We start from the raw sequence: 18,113 nt of genomic DNA on the forward strand, positions 1-18,113 counted from the left end.
TTTTCCCCTAAGCAACCCGTGGAAGCCTCTGAAATTCTCATCTTATAAAAGAATTCATTTAAAGGTGGTTTGAAAGTTACTGGTTAAAACAGTTATTTGTGGTTCCATGAATATAGGTCTAGTAAGAAAGACAGACAGTAAACCAGTAAGCAAATAAATATATGATGTACTGCCAGGTACTAATAATTGCCACAAAGAAACATAAAGCATATTAGGAGAGAAAATGTTTGAATAGGAAATATGTGCGTGCTATTTTAAATAATCTGGTCAGGTAAGTCCTCTCTGAGGGTAAATAATTTGAACAAAGTCCTGAATAAAGCAAAAGAATAAGCCACGTAGGTAACAGACAAGAAAAGCCTCCCAGGCTGGAAGAAGTGTAAGTACTAGACTTGGAGTTAGAAACGCAGCTGTCCTGGTGGGGACCATCGGGGCGGTGAAGATGGGCTGGAGCAGAACGGTGAGAGCTGAGGCTGCAGAGATCGGTGAGGGCCCGGATCACATAGGGCCTTGGTAGGGACTCTGGATATCCTTCTGAATACAATGGAAAATCACGAAAGTATTTTGCAAAGCGGAACAACTTGATCTGATTCATACTTTAATAAGACCGTTGTGGGTAACGTATGGGGAATAAGCAATGGAAGCAGGGCAAGGTAAACTGATGGGAAGCAAGTGGGAAGAGTGCTGCTGACCTGGAGAGAGACACTGAGGTTGGGCTGGGATGATGGTGGGAGACGGGCTGAAAGGGGGACACGATTTAACAGTAACGGTCACAGGCCTTAATGCTCGAGTTGGACACAGACACAGAGTGGTACAGGGTGATGGGTATGTGATATTTGGGGATGAGCCACAGTTTTTGTGCAGAGACCTGACAGGAGAATAAAGTGTGGACGTTGACGTCGGTAAGAAAGGTTGGTGGGTTTTGAATTCCCCCTAGAGTCGTGTCTCTGTTTCTCTGTACATGACGTCAGCCGAGCAGGGATGGGTGTTCCTACTTCTGCAGAGAATTGCGTGTCCTCCTCATCGACTAATTCGAGAGGCCGACCTGCCCATCCAATTGCAACATCTTGAATCTGCTTCTTTCTATCCAGGAGGAGATTTCCAACTAAGATGCCAATCAAAAATTCCCGTGTCCAGAGTTAGAGCTGTGTGCCTTTGGGAGGATCTCAGAGATGCATCCACAGAGGCTCGGTGTGCTCTCTCTCCCTCAGAGAACACAGTTCCCTTCAGCCCACTGGGTCTCAGCAGAGAAGATTTCACACATAGCCCCTCTCAGGCCCTGGGGACCAACCCCCCGCTTGGCCGAGCTCTGAAATTGAGCACGAGTTCCGGGCAAAGGGCCTTCTCCAGGGGGCCATCTGGCAGATTACATGAGGACAGTGTACAAAAGAGTGGGAGGGTTGATGGTATAAATGCATTTTTAGTTTTGGTCTGAAACTGATTCTGTCCTTCCGTTTCGTTAAGCAAGTGTTAGGCCAGACATGATTCTCCTTTTTCTTTATATTTGATCATCCAAAAGGTTTAGATAGGGGATTTGTTTTAGGATAAGAATCTTTTAAAAAAAACCTTGCAAATAGCGTCTTGTTAGGCATTTTGACAAGTCAATTCTCCAGGCAGTATTGAACCCCCTTGTTCCTCCAGGGGGTCTCCAAAGGTATACATTTTCCAAATCTGACCCAAAGCCAATGAGACTTTTCTTTTCTTTAAGAACTTCACCATGGACAAAAGATCTCACTAAAGAAGGTGAGAAAAGAGCAGGTCCCCATAATCCAGAGTCCCTCCCAAAGAGCCCACAGAAGTAAAGAGGAGATGAACGAGAGAAACGTTTTATTTATGCACACGCAGGAGCCAACCAGAAAAGTACCTACCATGTTAAATGGTGAAAGTTAAAGCCTTTTTTATCAACCTAACTTAATAGGGAAAGGGGAAAGGAGAGAATTGGCTTCCATGACAGGTTTTCTTCTGCATCTTTTGAATCTCAGTTATCTTCAGCTTAAAGAGGTTTTGTATTAACCGTGGGTTCCATCTGACTTTCCATTTCTCGAACTTTGTTCTTCTTCTTCAAGATTCACTCATGTATTCTGACCCCCTGGATTTTCCACGTGAATTTTAGATTGATTGTCAATTCCTGCAAAATACCACCTGGGATTTGGGTAGGCATTCTTTGAATCCTTAGATCTATTCGTGGACATTTGTCATCTTAGTAGAATGAAGCCTTCTGCTCCATGAATATGGGATTATTCTCTTTGAATATAGGTCTTCATTTCTCTCAACAGACTCTCTCATCTATTGTAGTCTTCAGTGTCCAAGTCGGGTACTTCTTGCTCACCTCTATTGGATGCTGATTCAGAAGAGACACGACCTCCTGGAGAACCTCTGCTTCCACTGAGCTGACATGGAACTGAGTCCTGAGAAGGCTTTAAATTCCTTTAAAAATAGGATTAATGTACTTTAAGTACTCCATAGATGAGTAATGAATGGGTCACATTAGCATAGGATTTTAATCCTTTTAGAATTAGTAGAGTAATACAGACACAGTACAAAAAATTGAAATATTGCCTAAAAAAGAAGTGATTTGTAATTCCCACCCACAGCGGTGTCTGTCATGAATGATTTGGTGCTTATGTCTCAGTCTCTGTGTCTCTCAGTATGTCTCTCTCCATCTCTGTATCTCACACACTCACAATCAGATCAATTTCCATCTATATTGATTTCACACACATGTGGTCGTGCAGATGGGACACTGGATGCAGAGAGTGGGTCTGCATACTTCCACCCTGAGGCCTCCTTGACGTTGGGTTTAGACCGGGCACCCAATTTTCCAACTGAACAGCATTCATTCATCCACATGAACCAGAACGAATGGACCCCATCCCCTCTCCATCAATATTAGTGTTGCCTTAATTCCGACTGTTTCAACCAGTGCTGTGATGAACACCCTTGAAAAGGCATCTTTGAATAGGTGTGTAAGGATTTTAATGGGATGAACTGTAAGTATCAGATCTTCTGAGGAAGAGATGCATCTGTGGCCCTTTGATGCGTCCTGCACCCTGTTCTCCTGAAGAGGAGCGTCCCTTCGCTCTTCCCTCCAGGGGATCTGCTGGAGCCTCTGCCTGCTTACATTGTCACCAGGGCTGGTTGTCACCTGACTAAAGAACCGCCAGTGTGATGGTGACCGATGCTGTCTCTGCAGTGTTTCTCTCTGCCTCTGTTCTCACCTGAGAGGTCAAGCATCTCTAACACACACTGGCCACCTGCATTGCCTCTCATTGGAACTGCCCATGCCTGTTCTGTTTCTGTTTAGAACACTGAGTTTCAAAAGGATTTTGGAATACAGGGATGGGAAAAATTTCTCCAACCTTGGGTTATGAGGAATGAATTTTTCAGGTTGTGGTTTGCCTTTCAAGCAATTTTTCTGGGTTTTTACTAATTTCTTTGATTCGTTTGGTTTTGTTTTTGCCACAGGAAGAGCTAAGCATCTCCCTTGTGTCTTCTGGCTGTGGTGTCACAGGGGGAACAGCAGTGTCTACCCTGAGATTATGCACAGAGTTACCAAAAGGGCTTCATTTAGTGCATCACATCTTTAATCCCTCTGGATATCCCCTGAAAATAATAAAAATGCTGTTTCAAGTGAAAACAAACAAAAATCCTCAGCCCCAGTTGAAAACATGTGGGCAGGAAGGAAAAAATCCTTTTTTAAAATTTCATTGGCAGGGAACAACCAGTAGAGGTAAAGACACGCAAAGAGAAAGAGGACTTGGGGTTGTCAGGGGCTGGGTGAGGAGGGAGGGGAGTGCATGCTCTGGATCCAAGGTTTCACTTTGAGGAAAGAAATAGTGTGAAACTAGATGGTGGTGATGGTCGCACAACATTGTGAATGCCCCTAATGCTCCTGAATTGCACAATTTAAAAGGGGAAAAGTCTACATTTTATTACATGAAACTCTAAAAAGAAAAATAAAGGATGTCATAAATGATGTGAAACAAGCAAAGGAAACTAAAGAAAATGAAACAAAAACATCTCCAGCGGAAGGGACGTCAAGTTTGTGGGGGGACTGACGGTGGAATTTTGGAGAACATTTTGGAGAAGAAGGTGTGGGTGGGTGCAGAGGGGGCTCTACCCCAGGTGGTGGTGATGCCTGAACTGTTTCTCCGTTGCCCAGCAGTCCAGCTGCAGACGCAGGTTCAGGAGGAGCTGCAGGAGCGGCAGGAGGGAGCTCGAGGTCTCCTGCTGGATCCAGTTCGTCCCATTTTTGGTCTCTGACATCTTCCCCTGCCCCTGCCTCCTCTGTAACTATTGGAAGTGGAGAGAGTTTTAAGTCTTGTGGAAGATCTCATGCTGTGAGAGAGGAAAAATTTACTCACCTGCCTCCCTTTCCATGTGCCTCTACAAGGACAGAAATCTTCCCAGAGCTTTCCAGACAGCTCCCACCCAGAAAGTGGCCACAGGATGTATTCTGTGACTGAATTTTTCCAGACAGGTGTTCTGAGGCCATTCTTTTTTCTGGTCCCAACAGTAGCCTCTAGGGACACCTCCCTGTGTGGCCCAGCCTTCGCCCCACCCTCACCTACACACATACACCAGCCCTGCTTTTATGACCTTTGGTCTCTGCTTCGGGGGCTCCTGGTCCTCCACCTGACTTGCAGCGAGGTGGGCACGGTGCTCCAGGTCAGACCAGGGTGTGCTGAGCTACCCGTCAGCCCCGGGTAGGTACCTGGGAGAGCTCTGGGTGATGTCTGGGTCGGAGGCCTGCCCCACTGATTTGTGGGCCATGGTGGTGGGGACCCCTCCATATCCAGACCCACCAGGAGCCTGCGCTGGCCCTCAGAAGAGTGACACACCAGCCCTTCACTTGGGGAGGGGGCGTTGGTGTTCTTATTCATCAGCTTCTTTTCAATATGTGGTATCTGGCTCTGCAATGATAGTGACCAGCAGCTGACCCAGCATGGAATCTCAGAGTCCTTCCCGGCCAGGAACACTCCTGATTCTGTAGACTCTACCCTCTGCTGCTAGATCAGACCAGAACCTTGTTCAGCTCAGACATCCGGGAGGGAATATACATACCCAGAGAGCATGGGCTCCACCTCGGGCAGCAGGACCCTTCCCGGGCTCTCCACATTCCAGCCAGCCAGCTTTGTCCTGGGCTGTCTATGTGACCGGGCCCCCCAGGCCTCTGTCCTGCTCTTTCTTGAGGCAGATACCCATCCCCAACTTGACTGCTCCACCTCCACCAGGCAGGATGGGGCCGTGTGGCTACCTGGATGGGATCTGAGTGGTGGCCCAGCCTGGAGGGGCCTGCCCTGGGCCTCCCTGTGTTACCTTTGGGTCTCTCTGGCCAAAAGGCCAGAGGTGCCTTGGGTGAGACCTGACCCAGTGCCGGCAGCGTTGGTAGAGGCCCTCGCTGCGGGCTTTCTGGGGCCTGCGGCCTCAGGATAATGGGATGCAGCAGAACATGCCTCTGTCTCCAACCAGGTGAGCTGAGTAGGGACTTCTCTACAGAGTGGGTGCCTGGCGACTTCGGTTCCAAGTTCTGTTGGGCTCTATTGCCAGGGAAGTGAGGTCACTTCCTGGGGTCCACTTCTCCAAGCTTCCTCCTGACACAAAGCTCCTCAAGGGCCTTTCTGGGCTTCCAGTCTCTCATTTCTCACTCCATGCCATGTCCACACGCAGTGACACCAACTCAGCCCCCTCATAGCCCTGGGGAGGCCTGGATGCAACCAGTGCCGCAGCTCTGAAGACACAGCTGGGTTCAGACCTGGCTCCCCCTACTCAGCAGTGTTATCATCCTGGACAAGCCACGTGCCTCTCAGGGTCTCCCCAATCCCCCATCAGCACAGTGGGGATCATTCTGGCCCCTGCTTCCTAGAGAAGCCATCCTGTCTCTAGACCTAGAAACACCTATTGCATCTGTCACCCCCACGGGCTGGCATCACAGGGAGATCGTGCACAGACTCAGCAAAGGAAGGACCCCACAGAGGGCTGGCGGAGTGCAAAGCACGCCCCACACAGGCCAGGGTCTGCCCTGGGGTCTGGAGAAAGTCACTTTCCTTGCTGCTTGCTTCCCCGCTCACAGTCGTGAGACTGAAATTAAATACAACTCTGACATCGTCCGCTCTGGCATACAACCTCCTAGGTCATTCTGTCATGTTGACATACAGGCCCAGTGTCCCATCTCGGCCTCTGTGGTGGGCTGCCCACAATGGCTTCCTATTTTTTGCCTTCTGTTCCCACACCCTTGTGGGATCCCCACACCATCCCCTGGAGGGTGGATCGACTTTGGGACCAGGTTCTGACACATAGACTGACTTGTGAAAATGTATGTGAGTTCCACTCATTACCAGCTCCAGTGTTCTTTCTCTCTGTCTCTGTCTCTCAGTGCCTCTCTGAGTTGTCTCTCTCTCTGTTTCTCTGTCTCCCCCTGCTTCTCTGTGTTTCAGTCTGTCTGTCTCTTTTCCTGTATGTATGTGTGTATATATTTATGTGTATATGTGTGTATTTATGTGTGTGTATTGTACGGGTCCAGGGCAGGTCACTTCTGAAAATCCCTTGATGACATATTGATTATTTTGAATTCATGTTACTGAAGAAACATTATCTTTGAAAATTGTGCAAGCACTTTGGTGGGATCTTCTCTAAGGCTCAGCACTGCTAGGGAAGGGATGCACCTGTGGCACTTTGATGTATCCTACACCTTGTTCTGCCGGAGAGGAGCGTCCATTTGCTCTTCCTTCCAGGATACCTCCTGGGGCCTCTGCCTGCTCACGTTGTCACCATGGCTGGTTGTCACCGGGGTAAAGACCTGCCAGGGTGATGGTGGCCAATGCTGTCTCTGCAGTCTGTCTGTCTGCCTGTGTCCTCACCTGAGAGGTCGAGCATCTCCAGCACAAACCGGCCACCTGCACTGCCTCTCGTTGGAACTGACTCTGTGTGTTTTGTTTCTTTTCAGAACACTGGGCTTCAAGAGCTTTTTGGACCACAGGGATGTGAAGCTTTTTTCCGACCTTGGGTCATGAGGAAATGTTTTTCCAGGCTGTGGGTTGTCTTTCCAGCTGTCTTTCTTGGCCTTTGTTTTCTGCTTTTGTTTGGTTTGATTTTGCCACAAGAAGAGCTAAGCATCTCCCTTCTGGCTCTGATTTCACACTTAGAACAGCAGTGCCTACCCCGAGATTATACACAGAGTTACTAAAAGGGCTTCATATGGTACGTCTCATCTTTAATCCATCTGGACTTTCCTCTCAAAATACAAAAATGCTAATTCACGTGAAAAAAAAATAATTCACCCGTCCCTACTTAAGATATGTGGGCAGACAAACCAAAAAAAAAGCCACCTTTTATACGATTTCACTGATAGGGAACCTCCAGGATACGTAAAGACATAGAGAGAGAAAGGGGATTAGGGCTTGTCATGGGCTGGGCGAGGTAGGACGTGGGGTGCTCTTTGTATACAAGCTTTTACTTTGAGGAAGAAAATAGTCTGAAACAAGTGGTGCTGGTCTCACAGCACTGTGAATGCAATTAATGCTCCTTAAAATTGCACAATTTAAAATGGGAAAAGGCTAAACTTTATTCTTATATACTTAAAACAAAAATAGAATATAGTATAATAGAAAAGAAAAAATCTGACTCCATAGAAGATCTGTCCTTTTGGCTTTAACCCTTTGCCCTCTTTTCTAGGCTTAGTTTTACTAGCTCTGCACCTTTGTAAAACAATGTTGCCTTTAGCCTTAAATATACAGGAGAGCCTACTTTCAAGGCTCTGATTTTTAAGGATATTAACACTTTTGCACTTGTATAAAGACAACAGGTTGTAGAATAGAAAACTACTTTTGTTTTGTTAGAGGATTTACAGAGGCACTATGACCTGGTCTACGTAAACAGCTGCAAAACAAGATAATGGCGGACTAATATCTTGGAGAACCATCTTCCCCATGTCAACTTCAGGCTCCTTTTCTACTAAAAAGGGGAGGGGCTGTGGTTGGTTGTTGCAAACTTGTTGGTGTAGGAATTCTTTGTTCTTGGAATCCTTTGCAGCTGTCCACGTGGGTCAGATCATGGTGTTTCTGCAAAACCTGCAACAAAACAAACTTTTTCTATTCTGCCACTTGTTATCTTTATAGGAGTGCAAAGTATTTATATCCTTAAAGCTCAGAGTTTTGGGAATAGGCTCTCCTGTTTATTTCAGGCTAAAGGCAACATTGTTTTACAAAAGGTGCATAACTAGCAAGTCTAAGCCTAGAAAACACGGCAGAGTGTTAAAGGAAAAGGAACAGATCCAATATGGAGTCAGATTTGTTCTTCTCTATTACAGTGACTTTTGGTGAGAGCTAAGTGGATGATTCCTGGGTGGGTCCTCCAATGTCCAAGGCTGGAGTTCAGGCAGGATCCCTGCCAGATTCACCATGACTTTGGACCTAATCTACTGCAGAGAAAGTGACAATTATTGGATTAAAATTACCTCTCAAAATCCCTTCAATTGCCTGTAAACTATACCACAGCAGGGGATGTCTCATCGGCCAGTCAACTGCCAGTCTCCCCTGATGCAAGGGACCAGCGTCGCGGTGAGATCCATGGTGGCCTGGCCAGTGCACCTTCCTACTTTGCTCTAAAACATTGGCTTCCTCACTTTGACGCCTTGACAGCTTCCTTCCCTCTTCCCTCTGGCCTGGTGTGAATGAACAAGGTCCCTGCACCCACCTGGGCTGAGACCAGGCCATGCACACAGCCCCATGCACACAGCCCACCATCTGCTGTCTACCCCTGGGCTCAAGTGCAAACTCTGAACTCCCCCACCCCAAAGGTCCGCGTGCCCAATGCCTCCGCCTTAGGGGTCCAGATCACCATCAGTACCATCAACTACCCAAATCCCAAGGCCAGTGCCTGGCAGCCTGGGATCAACCTGACCCATCGGGTCAGTTGAGGCACAGGCTGTGGGAATCAGGGTGCCAAGGCGGGAATTGGAACCACCTTCAGCCCAGCCTGCCTCACCCTGTAGCCTCAGACATTAACTATGAATGTGCACACTAGGCTGGATCCCCCACTGGTGGCAGTAGTAATCATTACTGGAGCACGGATTTCCCCACCTCAACCACAGGGTGAGGGGTGGGGGAGTGAGCTCAGGGTAGGGGTGCACTCAGAATGAAGGGGATCCCATGGTGAGGGGGTACAGGTTGAGAGGTGTGGGGCCCGATCAGATTGGAACTGACCTGGTTGAGAGGTGAGGGGGACAATTTCAGGATGTTGGGTGTCCTGTGCTGAGATATGAGGGGTAAGCTTGTGGGTGTAGGGGCCATAAGTTAGGACCTAGCAGGATGGAGTGTCAGGGCAGGGACCTCGGTGTGAGGAGAAGGAGCCCTGTCTTCAAGGTCTGGTGGGAGACTGGGCCTGGCCAGGGGTGGGAAGGTAGTAACAGGGAGGAAAAGGTGTGCAGGGGAAGTGGGGCTGGCGGGGTGTGGCCTGGCCCAGGGCAGTCGTGGTTCTAGTTCAGTGCCAGGACCCAGTCAGTGGCTGGGTGAAGGCTCTGGGGATGGAGACCCGGCGGGACAAGCAGGAGGGGCCCCACCTGGCTCCTCCCGGCCCCAGCGGCCAGGGCCGGTAAAGCAGGAGACCCACCCGAGCAGTTTGCGCTGCGGGCGGGAGGAGGAGGGGCGCGCACGAGCAGACGGGCAGACGCGCGGACGCCAGAACCCACCCAGAATGCGTGGAAGCTGGCGGCAGCCGGTTGCTCCTGGACCAGCTCCTGGAAGAGGAACACAGCCTGGGGCCTGGGCCGCCGCTTGCCCGCGGCTCGGCTGCCGCTGCCGGACAGTTAAGAGGGCGCTGGTGGGGGCGCGCTGCTCGGGGAGCCGGCGGGTGACGCCTGGGCTGTGCGGCTGAAGAGACGCCCAGGGAGGGGTGCGGAGGTGAGGTCCCGCCTGCGCGTCCCGTTAGGACCCTGAGGCGGGTCCCAGCCGCCGCTGTGGTTCGTGGTAACCCCGCTATTAGTAGTTCCTGGACCTCGCGTTTGTGCCGCAGCTTAAACCCGGGTTTAGGAGATCAGGTACAGCCCCGGGAGGTGGGAGGGCGCCGGACGGCTCCGGAGCATCTCCTATTGGCCCTCAGATCATGGCCTGCTCCTGGGAGGCGGGTGCGGTGCGGTCGCGGGGCCTCGGATGGAATGGGGGCTGCCCCATGAGAGCCCCTGGATTTGCTCCCATCTTACCCGCGGCCTGATCTTGGGGGCGGCCTCTAAAGACCCAGGTTCGTGGGAGTCAGGTTACAGGTCAGTCTGCTCCTGGGAGGTGGGCTCGGTGTGATCAGTGTGCTGGGATGGCTGCAGCGGCAGCGGGAAATGGTCGCAAACCCCGCGCTCTCATAGGGCAGCCCCAATCCCGCCATAGCAGCCGCCACCTTTCCCTGACAGCACAGCACCCGCCTTCCAGGAGCAGGCTGACCTGTAACCTGAGTTCCACGAACCTGAGGCAGCAGAGGCCAAGCTCAGTCCATGCGCTGGGGAGTTTGAAGCAAATCCACGGGCCCCCATGGTCAGACTCCATAACCCGCCACTCCCTTCGACCACACCGCGCCCTCTTCCCGGGAGCAGGCTGACCTGGGGACCGTGCCTGGAGCAGCAGAGGCCGAGCCCTTGACAGGCCGTGGGGAAGATGGGGGCAGGTCGACCAGTTGCCAGGTCGCTGCCCATCTCCCTGCCGCTGCCCCAGGTTCGTGGATCACTTATTTTCAAGCCAGTGGTTTCCTGAGAGGCAGGCGCGGTGCAGTCAGGTGGCGGAGGCTGCGGGGAGGGATGCTGCCCCAAGGGAAGCAGGTGGACTTGCTCCCATCTCCCCCAGGGCCAGACCTGTGGACGGCCTCTGCTGCCCCAGGTTTGCAGGACACATGTCATGTCAGCCTGTCCCTGGGAGGAAGGCTCAGTGTACTTGGGGCAGCATCAGTGGCTGAAAAGAATTTTAGAAGTGGGCTCTAGCCCAGCATAACTAACTCTCCTTTCTTCTCTTGCTTCCTCAGTTGGTGGCTGTATCGGCTTTTTCATTATAGGTTATTGCTGGATAATGAACATAGGTTTCTGTGCTAAATAGAAGAAACTTTATTTAAAATCTCTTTTTATATGTAGTGGCTAACATTTGTAAATCTCGAACTCCCCTTTCCCTAGTAACCTTAAGATTGTTTACTAAGTCTGCAAGTCTGTTTCTGTTCTGCAGATGAGTTCACATTGTCTTTTTCTCTCTTTTTTTAGATTGCACATATGAGTTGTATCATTTGGTATTTTTCTGTTTCTGGCTGATTTCACTTAGAATGACCATCTCTAGCTCCATCCATGTTGCTGCAAATGGTTTTATTTTGTCCTATTCATGGTAGAGTAGTATTCCAGTGTATAAATATGCAGCAACTTCTTTACCCAGTCATCTGTTGCTACATTTAGCTTTCCTCCATGTCGCGGCTATTGTATACAGTGGTGCTGTGAATACTGGTGTGCAGGTATCTTTTCACATTGGAGTTCTTTCCAGTTATATACCCAGATGTGGGATTGCTGGGTCATAGGGTAAGTCTACTTTTAGTTTTTTCAGGGATTTCCATGCTTTCCATAATGACTACACCAAACTAGATTTCTACCAGCAGTGTAAGAGGGTACCCTTCACTCTACAGCCTCTCTAGCATTTATCATTCATGAACTTCTGAGCGATGGCCATTCTGACTAGTGTGAGCTGATTCTTCATTGTAGTTTTGATTTGAATTCCTCGGTTTATTAGTGATATCGAGCATTTTTTCCTGTGCCTATTGGTCAACTGTGTCTTCATTGGAGAAATGCTTGTTTAGGTCTTCTGCCTATTTTAGGATTGAGCTGTTTGTTTTTTTGTTATTAAGTTGTATGAGCTGTTTATATATTCTGAAAATTAAGCCTTTGTTAGTCGTATAATTTGCAAATATTTTCTCCCATTCGTAGGTTGTTGTTTACTTTTGTTTTACTTATGGTTGTCTTTGTTGTGAAGAAATTTATGAGTTTAATTACGTCCCTTTTGTTTATTTTTTTCTCTTATTTCCATTGCCTTGGTAGATTACCCTAGGAGAATGTTGCTAAGATTTATGTCAGATAATGTTTTGCCTATGTTTTCTTTTAGGAGATTTATCATGTCTTGTCCATCTGCATCTTTAAGCCTGTACTCTACATCTGTGCTTCAGTTTTGAATTTTGAGCTTCTTAGAGAAAACCTACTCTTAGCTCATACGTCAGATTCAACATGTCTAAAGCTGATTTCATAATCTTTCTTCTTGCAGCGTCTCCACTTATTCAGTGGGATAATCATTCTTCCGGTCTTAAATACCCAAAGGCTTGGAGTGGTCTTTGATTTATCTTTTTCTCACCACCCTCCATATTTTGTCAGCTTCTTGAACTGTATGTTTTTGGTTTCAAGTGTCTATTCTGATTGCTGATACTCTGATGAAGAGCTTTCATCCCTGATACGTTATTGTTTCCTTCTGCTGAATTCTTGGATATTCTCTCCCCCCCTTTCAGTCAACCTACAGTTTTGGCTCTCCAACATCTAGAGTCAAGTGAAAGAGTTAACACAACCAGATCTCAGTCAGGTAGTCTCGACCCATCATAATTTTGTACTTAGCTTATGTGTTCCAATTATTATGTAACTTAGCCTCCTATGGTAACATGTGCCTTATTAAAAACCAGGAGTCACCAGCCTTTTCCTATCCAGTCCTCAGTTAAAACAGCTTAGAATTGCCCTGAGAACTAGTTGGAGCCCCATCCCCTTCATAGAGTCTTCCCTATTTATTCCAAATACTTCTAGCTCCTCTTTTTATTCCTGCACTGTTTATGATCAGTAGCCTGTAATCTTGGCTTTGAGTACTGACTTGGTACCATCCCTGGGTGGTTTCCAATGTTTTTCCTCACTTAGCTGGTAACTGGAGAAGACTACCTTGTTCAGCCTCCTTTATACCCCTCACCCTGCTTAGCATCGGACAAAACATGCATCCAGGCAGTGCTTACCTACTTTATTTATTCGCAGGGTGGTGGTGTGGATTATAGCTAATAACTATTAATTCAGTGTTGCAATTAAAAAAGAAAGGCAAGAAAATCCATAAAACTTTATCTCCATGTTCAGTTTAGCGCTTTACCTCAATAGTTTTCTTAAGTCTGTATTTACATTCACATAGTGTTCAGTGCTTGTACAGTTTCCTGAGGCAAGCAGGTGAATTGTCATTATGTTTGACTTTCACGTTACATTTCATATTGGATATATTTGTGCAATGACAAAACCTTCTTTTATAAGTAAACAGCCGGAAGCCCAGAGAGACTAAGAGCCTAACCCAGGGTCACCTGGTTAGTGTTTGGCACAGGCCAGGACCACAGTTCACATCATCCAGCTGATCGTCTTCCAGTGCCTTTTCATTCCAGTGCTGGGAAATGTAGCCCCATCAGCCAAACGGCCAAGTCACATTGCTGCCCCTTTACCTGCCAGTGATGGCAGTGCTACAAATAGTGGCAAAGGAAAGGTCAGAAATAGGAGTGATAAAACACATTTAAGTGCTGGAAATGGATCCTCAACCTCCTCCTCCCTACTTGAGCGCCTCACAAGTGTCCCACTGTGACAGTGCTGATCATTGTTTATAACATAGCCTTAAAATCAGACATCTTTTATAAGACATGCTTTTATCTTGGTCCCTTTCCTGCTAGTAGTCACCATCATGGGCAGAAAGTGCTTGATTATGTTCTGTTTGTCACATAGGTGGGAGGGAAAGTGGGAAAGGGAGTGGGTTGTACTGAAGCCGAGCATTTTACAGCTCTGTTGTTCTAGGACCAGAGCAGTTCCACTCTTGCTTTCATCACCTCTCCACCTCCGAGTCCCAGCCACCCATTCATGCCTGCTTCCCCACATGCCACGTCCTGGGGAAGGACAGAGTGGTGGGCAATGCCCCCTCCGCCCTCTGCTCTGGGAGGTGTAGGAGTCTGCATTAACTTTTGAGCTGTTTTAGTAATTGGGCTTTTCCAGCTTTTCTAGACATCTCCTTTCCATCTCTGAGAAATTGGATTTGTAACTTAACCATACATGGACTATACTAATGTATTCAGTGACATTAGTGTGATGTTGCCTCTAAGGTGTTCTGTGACTGGATAGGAGGTTTTTATTTCACAGGATGCTTCACATCCAATTCTAAAGGCCTAGAGGCTGCAGGTGTAATCCAAGTCCTTACATGTCTGTAAGGTAGACATGAACATTATTTGATAATATGACCATATGTTCATAGATTACGGTTAGTCCTCCGGCTCTGTATCTAATGAAAGTTTAAATTCCAAACACTTGAAGAAATTTTGTGGACCATGTCTTTTTGCCTGTAACCAGTTGCCAAAACTGAAATCACAACTCTACCACAAGCCACAGTGTTTCCCAGTAGAGAAAGCCCTCTAATTTTACAACCTCTAAATAGTGCAGTGGTTGTTTGTGTGAGATGAGGGATGCCAGAGTATTTTTTGGGACACTAGAGTGGCATGACAAGTATTCTGGGACTGGTTACAGTTGAATCTCTACTTCCTATATCCTGGATTGATTACAGAGGCAATGTTAGTGCAGTAACCATCTTGTGTATGCAAGTGTAGGTAGGAAGACAAGAGAGAAAATAGAAGGGATATAAAGTAATGGAGGGACTTCATAGCAGTACAAATAGTGACTTTGACACCACCAGCTGATGACGTGAACTTGTCAAGAATTTGTGAGAATTGGTGGGTGTCATTGCAAGCAGGAGAGTCCTGCAGCTCTTGGGGTGAACAGGCAAAGGGGAGAGCAGATATGGTGGCTATCTGGGGGCTATTTTTGTCCTGAATGTGAAAATGTCCAGTCCCCTGTTCAATTTGGCAGCCACAACTTCACATGACTCAGGGCATTATTTCCACCAGAAATCCATAAAAATATAAACAACCTCTGTTTCCCAAAGTGTTTGTTCTCGATCTGAGATGATTGTCCTGTGGTGGGAGGTAAGTGGGCGATGGGCCCTGTTACATCACCCCCTTTCACTAGAAGTCTACCTCGATGCTTTTCATCCTACTCCTAGAGGTGCTGTCATTCTGTTACACCTAGGCCTGTAAGACGGGCTTGCCTGAATCCTCACGTGAAGAGGGATAGTTATGTGCAGTTTTAAAAAATTGCTTGGGTCATGTGGTCCTTTGTTCCTTCCATTGGAAATCACTATTCCAGAGCAAATAGTATGCCTCCATAGAAAGTATATTGTTTGTAAGTTGTCTTCAGAGGTTTTGCAGTTGGTTTAAATATTTGCTTGGTGATGGGATCTTGATTGATTGAAGGAGGCAACCCTCACTAGGGGCATTGTGTGCTTTCTGTCTGAGAGTTCCTTTCCTGGCAGCAGAGTGTTCGTAGGCAGAGTTAGAAAGTTACCTGGTCTGAGAAGCCGAATTTGCCCGCAGCTGGGAATTTGCGGAAGAGTCTGTTATGGAAGGAAAGCTTTAGGATTATCTGGTAGCAGAGTTCTGGGATCCAAACCCTGGGAAACCTCAGCTTTTGTAGAGTATGTTCTGTAACAATAGGCTATAGGATAATTTTTACACTTGTTATGGGATGTAGAGTTGGGGAAAGACTTAAAAATGAAAGAACTTTAAAAGAGAATCTTCGAATATTTTAAAGAAGACAGTTCTCAGAATGAGAGCTTTTCTAGAAAAGACTAGTTCTTCACTTCACAGGGGAAGCAGGGAGCAGGTGTAACTGCACTTACGGTAACTTAAAAGGTAAACCTTACCCTCCCACTTAGCTGTTTCCTGGTGTAAGTTCATCTCGCACATCTGTAGTTATAGACCTGATGTGTCATTTTCTGGTACTCCATTCTGCTTCTTAGTGAGAGACTGACACAAAGCCACATAGCAATTGAAAAATTGCACAAACGACTTTATTGTTAAAAATGTAGACCTGTGGCTGGGTGCTTCATTTGCAAGTGTCTTTCAGTACATGAAACACTTAAAAGAATGCAGTGTTATTTCTTTTTTTATTCCTTTAAGCCTTTGAAAAGAAGGTTTTCTTTGCAGAGTGTCTGGAGTACATCAGAACAAGCAAAAACTAAAAATAGCTTTAAGAAAACTCCAGTATAGACGTTGCTTATAGTATGGTATCTGTCTTAAAGTTAATTCTTTAAAGCAGGAAGCTGTAACTCTCAATTTCTTAAGCAAATATAAACATTCTTGACACTTAATGACATTCTTTGTGGGGTGAAGCTGATTTTGCTTCCATTCTGAGCGTTGAAAGTCCTTCTATGATACTCCTACCAGTCCTCAATATTTTATTTTCCCTCTGTTGTGAACTTGTTATTAAACTTGAAGCAGATATAAATATCATTAACTTGCTACATATGTAGATGTTCAGTGTTACATAGTCAGAAAGTTTGTGTACATCACACGTATCTACATAATTCCCCCCTTTCCAACTGTGTTCCTGATAGGATGGTGGGAAATGGCAGTATGGGGATATGTCTTTCAGTACACAGTGTTTCCCCTCTTCCCTCTACCAGATCTGGATTTTCTTTCATCTTTCGGCTTCTAGACTTACTAGCTCTTTTTCTTAAGCCAGGTGTATCTCATCCCCCTGTGCACACAAACATGCGTACACACACACACACACACACACACACACATATATTCTGCCGTAAGGAGTAGCGTGCAGCATCCCATTCTCCCACTCCTTCTCTGGATCCACCCACTGGAGGCAGTGTCTTGCACGAATTCATTTGTAAGTTCCTTTATAAAATTCGAGTGGTTGGGAAATAGGACTGATATCCACACCTAGTAGGCAGGCCCTCAAGGACAACTTCTATGGTTAATGCCAGGTTATCTTAATGTTTGAGTATCTGGGTTTCATGTCTTCCTCTACCACCTGTGTGACCCATGATTCCCACATTTCTGCCTCCCTCTAGAATTTTTCTCTCCAACTCTGAACTCTTACAATGTTCTGCTGATTTGACATCTTCACTTGGAACTCTGATATCTTAAAATCAACATGTGTAAAAACTGAGCTCTTTGTCGTCCAACCCCCCAAACTGGTCCTTTCTGCAACATCCCCCATTCAGTTAGTGGAAACTTAATCCTTCCAGCTGCTTGGGTCAAAAAACTTGGAGTTATTCTGATTTTCACTGACATACCACATGAATTCTGTCAATAGATCTGGTTTAACACTGCCTTTAAAACAGATCCAGAACCCAGCCACTTCTCACCATGGCTCCTGCCTCCACTGCTGCTTCCCTGCCCTGAGCCACTGTCCTCTCCTCCTGCACAGCCCTTCTCAGAGGCTTCCCTCCTTTCATCTCTGACCCGTTTTGACTATTCTCACCCGGCAGTCAAGTGAGCCTTGAAAACCTAAGTTAGATTGTGTCGTCATTCTGCAGTGCCTCCCAATTTCACTCCGGGTAAAAGCCACAGTCCTTGCAACGTCCTCCAAGGCCATACAGGATCTGCACTGACCCTTCTCCGCAGCTCCAGCAGTGCCCCCATTCTGGAACATGCGAGGTGCACGCTGGCCTCGGTGATGGTTATTCCGTCTACCTGGGACTTCTCACCTCCTAGTCTTATTTCTAACCTCAGTCCTCAGTGTGGCCTGCTCTGGTATTTAATACAACATCACCATAATCCCATACCCTAAACTCTCTTTACCTTGCCCTTTTTTTATTTTTTCCATGGTTCCTCTTTCTTAACATGCCACTTCCTCTGCCTCTCTGTCGTGTGAATTGTCATCTCCACCCCCCACCCCAGCTAGACTCCAACCCAGCTCCGTGAGGACAGGAATTTTGTTTTGTTTATTGATCTATTCCAAGTGCCTAGATTAGTCCTGGGTACATAGTAGCCTGTCAAAAATTATTTGCTAAATAATTTAAAATATTATAAAATGAGTCATCCTTTCAGGAACGGGTGAGGAAAGGAAGCTGCATGAAAGAATGGTGCAGTAAATAATGATATTTACCTGTTGTTCTTTGTGTGATATATATATATGTGTTTTAGTCTTAATTTGGTATCCAGTTTCTTAATTTAATAGCTGTATTAAGGTGTAATTTACAGGCCATAAAATTCACAAATTATAATTGCACAAATCAGCCATTTTAGATATTTCTAGAGTTGTGCAA

General features: G+C 46.8%; 1 long non-coding RNA gene across 1 annotated transcript in view; it reads left to right on the top strand.

Annotated features, from left to right (window-relative positions):
• Positions 1-9,640: 9,640 nt before the first annotated feature.
• LOC140693115 (uncharacterized) overlaps positions 9,641-18,113 on the top strand; it is a 37,017-nt gene continuing 28,544 nt past the window's right edge. Inside the window, exon 1 of the long non-coding RNA XR_012068785.1 lies at positions 9,641-9,896. This is a non-coding gene — a long non-coding RNA (uncharacterized lncRNA). The remainder of the gene's footprint in view (positions 9,897-18,113) is intronic.

Source organism: Vicugna pacos, unplaced genomic scaffold (assembly GCF_048564905.1).
Source record: "Vicugna pacos unplaced genomic scaffold, VicPac4 scaffold_19, whole genome shotgun sequence".
Taxonomy (NCBI): domain Eukaryota; kingdom Metazoa; phylum Chordata; class Mammalia; order Artiodactyla; family Camelidae; genus Vicugna; species Vicugna pacos.